Genomic DNA, 12,859 nt, shown 5'->3' on the forward strand with positions numbered 1-12,859 from the left:
CTTCGAGCAGACTGGGCTTGGTACAGTACACTGACACTTCCTGGGGTCACCAACGGCCAGTGTCAACACCTCAGACCACAGGGCTGCGACCGAGTTCCCGGGGTGGCCGCCAAGGCCCGTCAGTGCTGAGGAGAAGTCCTGAGCCTCCCCCACCCACGGCCTCCTTCTCTGCGGGGCGGCCCCTCCCTCCAGGAGTCAGGCCGCCCACGCCCCAGAGCCCTAGGGAGGAGAGCACCCTTCTCCCCTTCTTGGCCTCACCACCCAGCCAGGCAAGCCTTGCCATTTCCCCATCTATAAGACAGGGACAAAGAATGCTTTGTCACCCCACCTACTTCTCACGGTCTTGTGAAACTACAGTTTGCTTGGAAAACACTCTGAGCAACTTGGGTAAAGGTGCCTGTGGTTCAGATGACGTTGCTGTATTCGGTCCAGGCCCGGGGCCCTCCAACTCATCATCCGGTCACCGCCTTGCCTGCCTGAGGGATGGGAGGTGCGCAGCCTCTCCTGTGTCACCAGGCCTGTGTCACCAAGCCTACTGGCCACACTGTGGTCCCAGAATAAGCCCAGGAGGTACGTGTGCATTCCCGGGGCCGCCTGACCCACTGATTTCAGCAGAATATGAGCTCTCCGTGGGCCTGGACATTGGCCACCGAGTGCCCAGCCTGCCCTGTTGTCAGGAAGGAGAGCCAAGGGTTACCTGGGGATAACCTGCCCAGGCTCTGGCCATGTGGGGTGGGGCTGAGGCCTCGGTGCCAGCCTCTCAGGCCAGGAGCCGGGAACAGAGGAACTCGGTCTTGGCCCCTGGCCTGGGGAGGACAGAGCGCAGCCTGCAGGCACTCAGGTGCCCCTCATCGGCTGCAGATGCAGCGGCCACCACGTTGCCATGACAACCATACTTGGCAACCATCTCTCTGCCCCCCCCTCCCCCCACGGAGGGGACGACCCCCAGCACTGACCAGGCATTTCCCGGAGCAGCTTGAGGTTGATGATGGAGAAAGGCCAAGGGCTGGGCAGTATGAGGGGACAAGGAACACACCTGCCATTCAGCCAGCAGTCCGGCCTTCACTCCCGACTGGATGTTGGACTCAGCGCCCCCAGATCTCTCTCCCTGCAGCCTCCACCCAGGGGCTGCTGCTTCCCTAAAGCGGGTGGCAAGGCGTTTAGCAGACGGTGAACAACAGGCAGCATGTACATTTAATTATAACTCTCCCGGATAGGAAGGGCTGGCTATATACAGTATGTCTGCCTGTTACTAATTATATTTATTTTCAAATGAGGGGGGCGGCGGGGAGGGGGATCTTCTGAAGATGAGTCAGAAAAAAAACCCTTCGGTGTTATGAAAGCAGAGCCATGTCTCCCAAGGGTGTCTGTAACACGTGGCTGTCACCGCCTGACAACGGAAAACCTGAGCCGAGCCAGCTACACTGCTGAACACGGCGCGATGGCTCTCCTCGCCCCGGGGCCCCTCAAGTGGGCGCCTGAGCAGCTGAAAGGCCTTCTCTCCGCCGGAGAGCCTGACAGCTGGCTGGGCCTCCTCCCTCCTGCAAAGACAGGGCCATGCAAGCGTCTGCTGTCACCTCAACTGGGAGGCAGCGTTCCAGCTGAAACACAGGAAAGACTTTTTTCCTCATCAAAGGAAAAGCATTCTGCCCAGATGGCCGAAATGAAAAGACTTCAATTTCAATCCCCACACAGCCCACGATGTTATTTCTAACAACACCGTGAACACCTATAAACCCAAGATAGTCACCCCCATGCCTGGCAGAAGCCGGCCACACTATGGAGGCGGTCAGAGCGCTGGGCTGTCTGACCAGCGGACGCGGGCCACACACACGTGTGCACTCCCCTCCGCATCCGTGTGTGTGAGGCGCACACGGGCGTTTGGGGCAGGGGTGTTCCTCGGGCCCCATCAGCTCCTCCGACTTTAAGGCGCTCAGCTGCCCTGCCTTCTCGCCACACGTACACCGTGGAGTGAGGAACAAAGGGGACCCAAGGCGACACATCCGCCCAGGGGAGACGTTCAAAGCCATAGCGTTCAGAACGGGTTTTCCAATAATTTTTAAAATAGTCACACTTGTTTTGTTTGCTTTCTTCCAGGAAGGCTGCACTGTTTTGGAAAAGGAGGGGGAGGACAAAAAAAAGAAAAAATGTGAGTTCATTTCCTGAGTCTTTTAAATATTTCTCCGTAGACAGAGCACTGAGAAGCCAGGACCAGAGGGCAAGGCGGGCTCCGGGCAGCAGCACACCTGAGGTGCAGAGCGGAACTTGGTCCCCACCCATGCTCTTAACGGGCCGTCGGCGGGGAAACCAGATTCAGAGACAGGGTGTGTGGAATGACCTGGGGGGGCAGGTCCCCAGAAATGTCATTAAGGCAAGCTGTTCTTGGAATGGGTCTACCTGTTTTTCCAGGCAAAGTTGGATGATTAACTCAGTTTATCTGAAGGCGGAGGCAGAAAATGGACCCGGTGACTGATAAATCAGGGAGCCAGGAGGGAGTTACGGGCGCAGCCAACGCTTGTCGGAGTGCTTTTCACACATGCTATTTTACCCCACGAGCAGTGGCACTGTGCCCGTTCCACAGGGGAGGCTCTGGCGGGTACGCAGCAGATCCGAGGGCATCCTACCCTCTGCCCCAGACTAAGCCATCTTCCCCGGGTGGCTCTCCGAGCCCTCTGTCCCTTTCCTTCAGGGCTGTAGCTGGCATCATGCGCAAATGGCACTGCGGGGTGAGCTGGCCTGCGTCTGTTTCTCTGCCCCACTAGGATAAAAACTCCACGAGGACAAGGACGCGCCTTCTCACCGGCGTGTGTGGGACCAGCACAGAGCCGCGAGCACAGCAGCCCTGCCGTGTGTATTTGTCGGATGAGTGAAGGAATGAATGAATGAACCAAAAACTTCCGCCTGAAAGGAGGAGAGAAGGCCCAGGAGAGACGCATGGCAACTCCGAGCGTGCCAGCTGTGACACAGCTGGGTTCATTTTGAAACCAGCGGCAGCAGCCAGCCCATACTGAGCCTCCACGGCCAGGGCACCCGGCTGCCAGGCCTGGGGCAGCTCTGCCCTTCCTGTCAAGGTTCTGTGCAGCGTGGGCAGGGCACGGACCCCCGGGCGGCAGATGGGGGCCAACACCCTTGGGACGGATGGACACTCAGGACCTGGGAGAGCTGCACTTTATCCTAAAGGCATCCTGGCAATTCAGGGGCAGAGCCTGGAATCAGACCCGTCAGTCCTGCCCATAAAGTCCCTGATGGGCTCATGGATTGAAGCAATGATCTGGTTTTCAGAGCAATGGTCCCAGTTCCAGTTGAGCCGCACAAAGATGACCCACAGGCTCAAAGTTTCAGGGCCTGGCCACTGAGAAAGCCTCCCGGCTCTGCAGCCCAGCTTCCCCTGCTCTCCTCCGAGACCCCAAGGCGGATTCAGTGACAGTGAGACTGACTGAGGGAAAGAAAAAGGGACAGGACAGAAAGACATGTAAAAAATGGGGACCCCGTGAGGCAGGGGACCTCTGATGGCTGGTCCGCTGCTGTGTCTTTTATCCTGGTTCTACACACAAGCATCTGTAAGCGCTGTTTGCACCCCTGGCTTTGCCTTCAAACCAGGACTTCTGGGGAAACACAGGGCCCAGCCCTTGAAGGCTCCCAGCCCACCGATGATGCCAGGTGGGGAAACCCCAGCGCAACCCACCTCTGTGTGGCACAGAGGCACCCACTGGACTGTCACCACCCCGGGGTCTGCATCTCCTCCAAGGAGATGGAAGGGGGCAGTGGGCAGTCCCAGCCTCCAGTGGCCAATTCCTCTCCTTTGCCTCTAACTTTCTGATTCTGCTGGGTTGAAGTTTATGAGAAAATGGATCCAGCCATTTCTAGGGGAAAGAAAAGTGAGGAGCTGGTATCGAAATCACCCTTCAATATGACCACATTCTGTTCCCGGGTCACACAAAGTACTGTTGAAAAGCCTCCTTCCCCCTTATAGGGGGCCCTTTGGAGCCGAGGCAGAAGTTACTCTGCTGCCTTGTGGGCATGACGAAGCATAACGCAGCAGAGAAGACCCGAGATGCCAGGACCGGCTCGTGTGGGCTGTATCCCACCACCATGCTCTCCAAAGGGCCATTTGGCTCCAATGTATCATATGACTTGTTCTTAGAGTTACATTTTAACTGACAAAGTTTAACAACAACTATGACTTATGGCCTTCTAAAATTGGCAGCAGAAAAATGAACTGAGGAAGTAATGGAAAAAACCACAAGTGAAGCCGCTCTGTATTATGCACAATTTCTGTTGTGTTTTTTCTTCCTTTCCAAGCGTGTGTGTGTGTGTGTGTGTGTGTGTGTGTGTGTGTGTGTGTGTTTTCGAATGGTAGAAAATATTTTCCAGATACGCTGCCCTGGCTTTCCCAAGCACATATTTATGCCAAGTTTATAAAAAGCAGCTGCAGACAGGGTTGACCGAAAGGATTGCTCTGCTGTCTGGCTTCCAGAAGGTGCTTAGGTCCTCAGCCTGTCAACAGGACACAGACTTACTGCCTAAAACTCACCTTCTGCGTCGTGCACCTGAAAGAGGACAAAGCCACGGCGCGGCGTGACCTGGAGGGACATGGGGCCCCTGCCGTTCTAGGTGTTCACATCCCACTTTTGATTTGCAAGGTGCTTTAGTGACCTGTGCTTTATCATTTTTAGACGTTCGAAATCCCCACGCAGACACAAAAAGGAAAGTGTTCGGAGGCGCATCTCACAAACGTCTGGGTGGCTCAGGGGTGGGCGGCGCAGCGATGGGAAGGCCCATCAGCTTCACTTTCTGAACCATCCAGAGCAGATGGTGGAGCCGCGTGGCTGAGCCCGTGTCAAACCGTCTGCATCTACTCGCGTTGGCCTGAGACTCCAATCCCCTCCCCTAGCCCCTGGGTGGGCAAAGCTGCCCAGTGAGAAGCTCCAGCCTCCTCTGCACCGTGGAGGGACATCACCCTGGGACACCCTGAGCCACTGCCCGCCTGCGCCCAAATCCAGACTCTCACTGGCCCGGGGACGGGGCGTCCACTTGCCTCCCTCCGCCCCCCCCCCGGCCTTAATGAGGATGATAATACCTAGCTCTGTGGCTTTCCTGGGGGTGACTAACTGGTTAATCCTGGGAAGGCCCTTTGAAGGTGGCAAGCAGGGTATTACTCATGGGCTTGAAGGCAGGCACCTGCCCCAGTCTGGGCCTGAGTCAGCAGAGAGACCTCCCTCCTGCAGGCAGACTAGGCGCGCTGGCCCGAGTCCCTGCTCAAGGTCAGGGCTGGCCAAGGGGAGGGGTGTGGCCAGCACGCCTCCATGGCCTGTGCCATGTGGGCCCAGAGTTTGGGAACCGTGTGTCATGGGCGTTTGCGTGGTTGAATAAGCCTCCAAATGACTCCGCCAAAAGGGCAGCGTTACCTCCAGAATTATCAGTCGAGACAGTATTTCCTGGTCATTGTTAGGGGAAAATGCTTTTCTCACAGCAAATTCCTCCCAAGCGATGCCGTTTTTCTCCTTCCTCTGGAGGAAGGCGGGCTGGGGTGGTAGTTGGGCAGCCTGGGAGACCTGAGGTCAGGGTGCCAGGACCAGTGACGGCTATGCTGTCTCGTCTCCAGCCCCTGGTCTGCCCAGTCTGCTCCCCGCTCACATCTCCCAGGAAGAGGAAGTGGTAGCAAGAACTGGGAACCAGAGGCCAAAACCAGTGGGTGAAGGCGAGGGTCGCTCGGGACCACACGGTGGAGGGGGTTTCTGACACGGCGGCAGCTGGAAAGCCAAGAACAGAAAGCCTTTAAGCAGCGCGACCCGATGCCAAGATTCCGCGCCCAGAGCCCCCGCTTCCCGCGCTCCACACATTCCTCCCCCCTCCCTCTCTCCCTCCCAGCACCTTCTCCCAGTGACCCCTCTCCGCGCAGCCTCTGTGCACGCAGCACTAGTTTCTTCTTTCTTCTAGAACACAGGTCATGCGGCCAGAAGGACTGCAGGCACTTCTGCTTTCTCTTTTAGTTCCCCAGGTCCCTGTAAGTTTTTCACGGCCCTTTCTCCTTCCGTAGGCCACCTGGAACCCTAGAGGCCTCCACAACACACAGAATGACAAAGATCCGAAAAGAGGATGGAAGGATGGGACCCTGAGGGCGGGAAAGAGGGCAGAGGGGCTACTCATCTTTGCAGGCAGTCAGGAATGGATGGGGTGCAGGGGGGGAGGTGCAGAGCAGAGGGAACAGGCTATGAAATGATCTTCTTCTGTTCTGTTTTGAAGGAGGTGGGTGGAAATGACAGTTTGGAGAGGATTAGAATGAGGGAAAACGGTTTCAGGGGAAGCAGCCTCTTTTCTCCAGTTCTAACAGTGCCACCAAGTGGCTTGTGCAAGCAGGTGCAGGGCAGAGCCTCCGGACAGCCCGCGCTGACCCCGTGGAGAGAGGAGTGATGGGGCTTTACAAAGGGCACCCTGCTGATTGCCAGGGGCCAGCCTCTCGCCTCTCAGCCGCAGAGCCAAACACCTTTCCCTAGATCGCCGGCAAGGAGGTGGGGGAGGTAGCTACCCAGGTGTACCCTTAGTCACCCCAATGCATACGGCGACCAAGTTCACCAGGTTCCCGATTCATTTAGCCTCTGCCCACACACACTTGCAACACTGGGAGGCATTAGGACAGAAGTCATGGTCCCACGAGAGGCACAGAAGTACATTTCCAACCAGAGAAGTGGTCAGTGACCAGAGCAAGCCTGTCTGGGCCATCAGACCCTTGTCTATGTTCAAAGGAGAGCTGAGGGCTGAAGGGTGCTGGGCGAGACTAGGCAAGGTGAGCACACCTGGGGAAGCCTGGCCAGCATCCCTCAAGCTAAACTTCCGGCCAGGGACACAAGTCTTCTGGCATTTCACGTAACTGTAGTTGCATTCTTTTTTTAACTCTGCAAATAAAAATCAATTCGCCTTGGAACTCCACAAGTTGTTTTTCTTTCTAAAGAGAGACATTTTACTGAAACAGAAGACTTTGCCAGCAGTTGTGTATTTGGTACCCGGAACAGAGCAGCAGATGGGGCAATGCTCAGGGAGAACATCCCCCCAGGAGCCCAGGTGCCTGATGCTCGTCAAGCCCTAACACTAAGCTGCTGTGTACCCCTGAGGAGGTAACCTCAGGCTCTAGTCTCACTTTTCTGTAAAAACAGGGGACACAGCTAGAGCCACAGTTTTCAAAACACTCCTCAGTCCCAGGGGAGGGATGCCAGTTTGGTGGGACTTTGGCCACCATCTCCTTTACCAGAACAACTCAGCCTTTATCCATCCTTCATAGTTGGCTGTTAGGTAAGATCTTATGTGAACAAAGGGTTCCACAGTGTCATAACCATCTTTTCCTTTTTTTTATCTTTTAGCCACGCCACACAGCCTGTGGGATCTTAGTTCCCTGACCAGGGATCAAACCCGCGCCCCCTGCATCGGCAGCACGGAGTCTTAGCCACTGGCCCGCCAGGGAAGTCCCCGTCATAGACACTTTGGGGGCACCTGCCCAGACCACGGCTCTCATGATGGTCCACCCCGCCAGCAGAGCTGAGGCCCTAACACTCTGTACTTCATGACTGCAGACCCGGATGAGGACTGACTGCACAGAGACGGACACCTGCTCCTGGTGAGCCAACCTGATTCCCCTCCCCAGAATTTGAAACTGGGTCAGACTGGGTCCAAGTCAGTCTCCGTTAGAGCTGAAGTGGCCACTGGGGGTGGCCGTCTGGGATCATGGGATGGAGGAGGCCTGACAGCAGCCCCAGCTTTCCACTCCCCACGGTGCCCCGCCCTACGTTCCCCTGCATAAACTTCCCGGGTTAAAAGCTTCCAAATCTCTAGACAACACCCTCTGAAAGCTTCTTCCCGTCCCTAGGAAACAGCAAGATCACCCAGCCCAGTGCGATACACCTCATCTCCCCAGAGCCACATTCTGTTTTGTTTCGTTTTTTAAGGGCAGTTTCTAAATAGACTATGTAATCTTATGAACAAAAATGTTTACCAGAGCAGGCATATAATGACTCAGTAAGTAGCAACATTATCATTACCTCTATTATTGATATATTCAAAAGTCCTTTATAAATCGGTCATACTGTTCCGTTGCTATACATTTTAATTTCAAAAACATTTTGTTGTTCATAGCTCCTTGAACCACACCTACCGATAACACTTTTTAAAATCTATTAATCCTGAAATCTTCCATCCGAGGACTTAAGTATCTGTAAATATGCTAGTTCTTTCATTCATCTATTTTCTTAGATGCTCTGAGATCTACCAAAGAACTAGATGACAAAAATCCCTTCACTAAGAGCTTACAGGGTAGGAATGAAATAACGCCATTTGCAGTAACATGGATGGACCTAGAGATTATCATATTAAGCAAAGTAAGTCAGACAGAGAAAGACAAATATCACATGACATCACTTATATGGGGAATCTAAAAAAAAAAAAAATGATACAAATGAACTTATTTACAAAACAGAAACAGACTGGGAGACTTTGAAAACAAATTTATGGTTACCAAAGGGGAAATGCAGCAGTGGGGGAGTGGGTGATAAATTAGGAGATTGGGATTAACATACACACACTACTATACATGACATAGACAATCACAAGGACCTGCTGTAGAGCACAGGGAGCTCTACTCAATACTCTGCAATAACCTGTATGGGAAGAGGATCTGAAAAATAATGGGTATGTGTATAATTGAATCACTTTGCTGTACACCTGAAACTAACACAACACTGTAAATCAACTATACTCCAATATAAAATAAAAATTAAATTTAAAAATGGAATAAGAAAAATCTTTTTAAAAGAGCTTACAGGGTAGAATTTGAAGAAATCATAATTTTAAGTGGGTATTTCCTAAATTAGGTTTTCTTACATTAGAGAAGACCTGTGCCTTACTCCACAACAGAGCAAAGAGTCACATATTGTCAATTTGAGAAAAGGCTTTCAAGGCGCTTGGGTATTTGTCACCCTGGGCCACGACCTAATGGTGGACCCTGAAATCAATTTAGTGGATCAGAACCAGCATTTTAGATTTTTAAAAAAATTTTATTGAAATACAGTTGATTTGAGCTTCCCTGGTGGCGCGGTGGTTAAGAATCCGCTTGCCAATGCAGGGGACACGGGTTCGAGCCCTGGTCGGGGAAGATCCCACATGCCGTGGAGCAACTAAGCCCGTGCGCCACAACTACTGAGCCTGCGCTCTAGAGCCTGCGAGCCACAACTACTGAGCCCACATGCCACAACTACTGAAGCCCACGTGCCTAGAGCCTGTGCTCCTCAACAAGAGAAACCACTGCAATGAGAAGCCCGCGCACCGCAATGAAGAGTAGCCTCGGCTCGCCGCAACTAGAGAAAGCCCGCACGCAGCAACCAAGACCCAACACAGCCAAAAATAAACAAATAAATAAATTTGAAATACCGTTGATTTACAATGTTGTATTAGTTTCAGGTATACAGCAAAATGACTTAGCTATACATATATCCATTCTTTTTTTAGATTCTTTTCCATTATAGGTTATTACAAGATACTGAATATGGTTCCCTGTGATATACAGTAGGTCCCTGTTGGTTATCTATTTTATATAGAGTAGTGTGTATATGTTAATTCCAAATTCCTAATTTATCCCTCCCCCGCCTCCCCTTTGGTAACCATAAGTTTGTTTTCTATGTTTTTGTAAATAAGTTCATTTGTATCCTCTTTTTAGGTTCCACATATTACCGATTAGATTTTTTTTTGTAATTAGTGTGTGTCACATGCAACAAGGCTAAGTATTGTTATGTAAAACCTGATTTCAGCCATATAAATGGATGTGCAGGGTGACAATGTCAAATGCATGTCTCACTGTGGGTTGGGGGGTGGCAAGGGGCAGGTGGCTGGTGGGATGAGCAGAGTCCAGGAAGCCAGGCTTGAAACCCCCGGTCACTTTTGGTGGTGCTGGCGCTGGGCCTGGACGATGCGCACAGTCCAGTAGCCGTTATTCTTACACGTGTGAGAGCTACAAAGGTCCTCGCCCATCACCGTACTGAACCCCTGGCAGGACAGCAGTCGGTGGTCTCTGACAGCCATGGCCACGGCCACACAATAGCAGAGAATCTAGTTGATTAAGTGATGTTTTTATTTACATGACACAAAATAACCATTTTACCTGATTTTGTCCTTTGCAGGCTTGACAGAAGCTCAGGATTACTTGGGGCACAGTACAGGGCAGAATCTTGCTACTCAAAGCCTGGAACTGGGAGCTTGGCCTCACCTGGGAACTTATTAAAAGGAGACTCCCAAGCCCCATCCCAACTTAATGAATAAGAATCTGCATTTTAACACGGGCCCAGAGATTGGTGCATGCATTTAAAGTTTGAGGAGCTCCGACTCAGAAGTGCTGGTCCACTAACTGACACGCAGCTTCGGTAGAGTTTTCACTGGTCCACATGAAAATGTCAGTGTGAAATTTGTCCTTTCTTGGCAAAAGCCATCTTCCACTCTGATTGTATTCCCTTCCTACTACTTTTTAGGCATAAAGTGTGCTTGAGGAAGCGAGACTGATTGTGATTGTGGATGTAGTTCTGTCTTGTTTTGTTTCATGTGTTCAGCAGTCAAAAATAAAACTTGGTTACCTATGCCTTCCACGTTGTCATTTTTTCTAGCCCAGGGACCCGAAAGCCTGGGAACAACTAGTAGAAGTCAGAAGCGTGTCTTGCTGATTTCTGCGCCGTCTAAAGCAGAACTGGAAAGCACTATTTGTTCCACGTGAAGATGAGAGGTACAGCAGTGCTTGCCTTTCTTTCATAGTCTTGGAAACTCCAAGGAGTGCCCCCTCTGTAAGGAGCATCACACGCTGCTCGCACATAGACCCGGGAAGGCAGCAGGCCGGCTTGCACTTCCAGATTCCAGGTGGCCTTCCAGATTCCAGATCCCACCGGAGCCCAGGCTCGCCCACCCCCCCTGCACCCCGGGACCCCCCGCACGTCCACAAACTAGCCGATCGGTGTAAGAGGCCATGTGCTTGGGAAATGAGCCCCTCTGGCCAAAGCAAACTGGACATGAAGTCTTATAAACATGGCCCTCGCATTCAGACCCGCTTAAGAACCATTAGAAAACACCTGCATGACTGGAAACCCAAACATGCCTGGGTTTGTTTTCTCTGACATCCTCTCCTGAAAACTGGAGGGCCTGTTATGAGCAGGAACTAGGTAGAAGGTGAGGACATCATGCCACTCGGTAAATAGGAGTGACCTTCCTGAAGAAATGGAACACTGGGAGTGATTCTGGGATCCTGGCATGGTGAGAAGGAAGGAAACCTGAAAGGCAAGCAGCATCCGGCCGGTGGGCCTGCAGAAGGCGGCAGCAGCCACGACCCTGCCCCACATTCTTGGACCCCGAAGCCCACCTCCCAGCAAAGGCTCCGGGCCCCCTGCGTCCTGACCTGGCAGGCAGGCCCGCCCTTCCCCCAGTCCTGGGATTCTCAGCATTCCAGAGCCCGGCAAATAACAAAGGCAGTGTTTGTGCCATTTCAGAACAAGCTTGGAAACTTTTAAATGTCAAAATGAATGATGTGGAAAGACTTGTGGGAGCAGCGAAGAGGCAGAAGCTGAGCTGGGGAAACGGAGAGGCCGGGGGCACCAGCGGGGCCACCGGTTAACACGTCTGTAGGGCTCCGACGTCTTTTAACAAAAGGGATACTCAGAAGCAGAGAAACATCTTGAGCTGTCACGAGAGCCAGTGATACGGCAAGAATGAGAAGATTTATGTGGTCCCGGCGGGGAAAGCTGGGTGCGTGGCATTCATTTACAGAGGATCTGCTGTCTGAGGGAGCAAGCCTCTGATGTGCACGAGGAGGTGGCAGCACTGTCACCCCAGCCGCCCCAGACCCGGGCTCTGGATCTGAGGACACACGCAACCTCGCTAAGGGCGGGGGGGGGGGGGGGGGGGGGGTGGGTCCCATGACCCGGACGTTTCCCACATCGAAGGCCGGATTTGTCATTCGATTCCACCGCCCACGCTGGCCCCTTGACAGGACAAGGGATACTCTGGCCTCTCAAAGCCCATTATCACCTGGGTGGAGATGCCCGGTGCACCACAGGCAGGAAGCCAGGGCTCCAGCCCCACTCTGCCTGCCGCTGGGGGCTCTAAGGGAGGAGAGCCACCTCCCTGACCTCAGTCTTGCCATCTGTGGGTAACAGGCCTGGGCTGGGGCGTGGTGACGTCCCCCTTGGACGGGGAGATCAAAAAAAAAAAACAGTGTAAAGTTTAACCTGCTGAATGGGAAGTCAGCCCTTATATTTCCACAGTGTGCTCCAACATCTGGAGTACTTTCATATACATTGTTTGGTTTTTTGTTTGTTGGTTTGTTTGTTTGTTGGTTTGTTTTTTGGGGGGCCGCACGGCTTGCGGGATCTTAGTTCCCCGACCAGGGATTGAACCCGTGCCCCCTACAGTGCAAGCGTAGAGTCTTAACCACTGGACCCCCAGGGAAGTCCCTAATATACATTGTTGAAACCTCATAACAATCCTGCGAATTAGGAAGTCCCGTTTTAAACATGAGGAAACAGGTCAAGAGTGAGATACAAGGTTCCAGAGAACCAAGGTCTTCAGAGCCGGTCAGAGCTCCCTCTCTAACCTCTGCTGCCTGTAGGAAATGTCATCCAGGTAGGAGGTCCACACGGGTGGCCCCAGCCAGGGCTGAGGACCGTATAAGCAGTGGGCATCTGGCCACTTCCTCATGGGGCAGCTTTCCCATGCCTCTGAGCTCAACTACGCTCCCCTGCAAAATCTCCCCTTTGCCTTGCCCTCTGGGAATGTCCCTCAGCTTTACTGACCTGTGAGCCCCAAGAGGAAAGGAACTGGTTTAGTGTTGATAAAAATC

The 12,859-nt window shown here is 52.8% G+C and overlaps 1 long non-coding RNA gene across 1 annotated transcript; it reads left to right on the forward strand.

Annotated features, from left to right (window-relative positions):
* Positions 1–384: 384 nt before the first annotated feature.
* LOC105748086 (uncharacterized) lies at positions 385–10,610 on the forward strand. Its single transcript, XR_007471449.1, has 4 exons — positions 385–570; positions 2,098–7,115; positions 7,359–7,612; positions 10,164–10,610. It is a non-coding gene; the product is annotated as an uncharacterized LOC105748086 (long non-coding RNA).
* The last annotated feature ends 2,249 nt before the right edge of the window (positions 10,611–12,859 follow it).

This window comes from Orcinus orca, chromosome 14 (assembly GCF_937001465.1).
Source record: "Orcinus orca chromosome 14, mOrcOrc1.1, whole genome shotgun sequence".
NCBI classification, from domain to species: Eukaryota; Metazoa; Chordata; class Mammalia; order Artiodactyla; family Delphinidae; genus Orcinus; species Orcinus orca.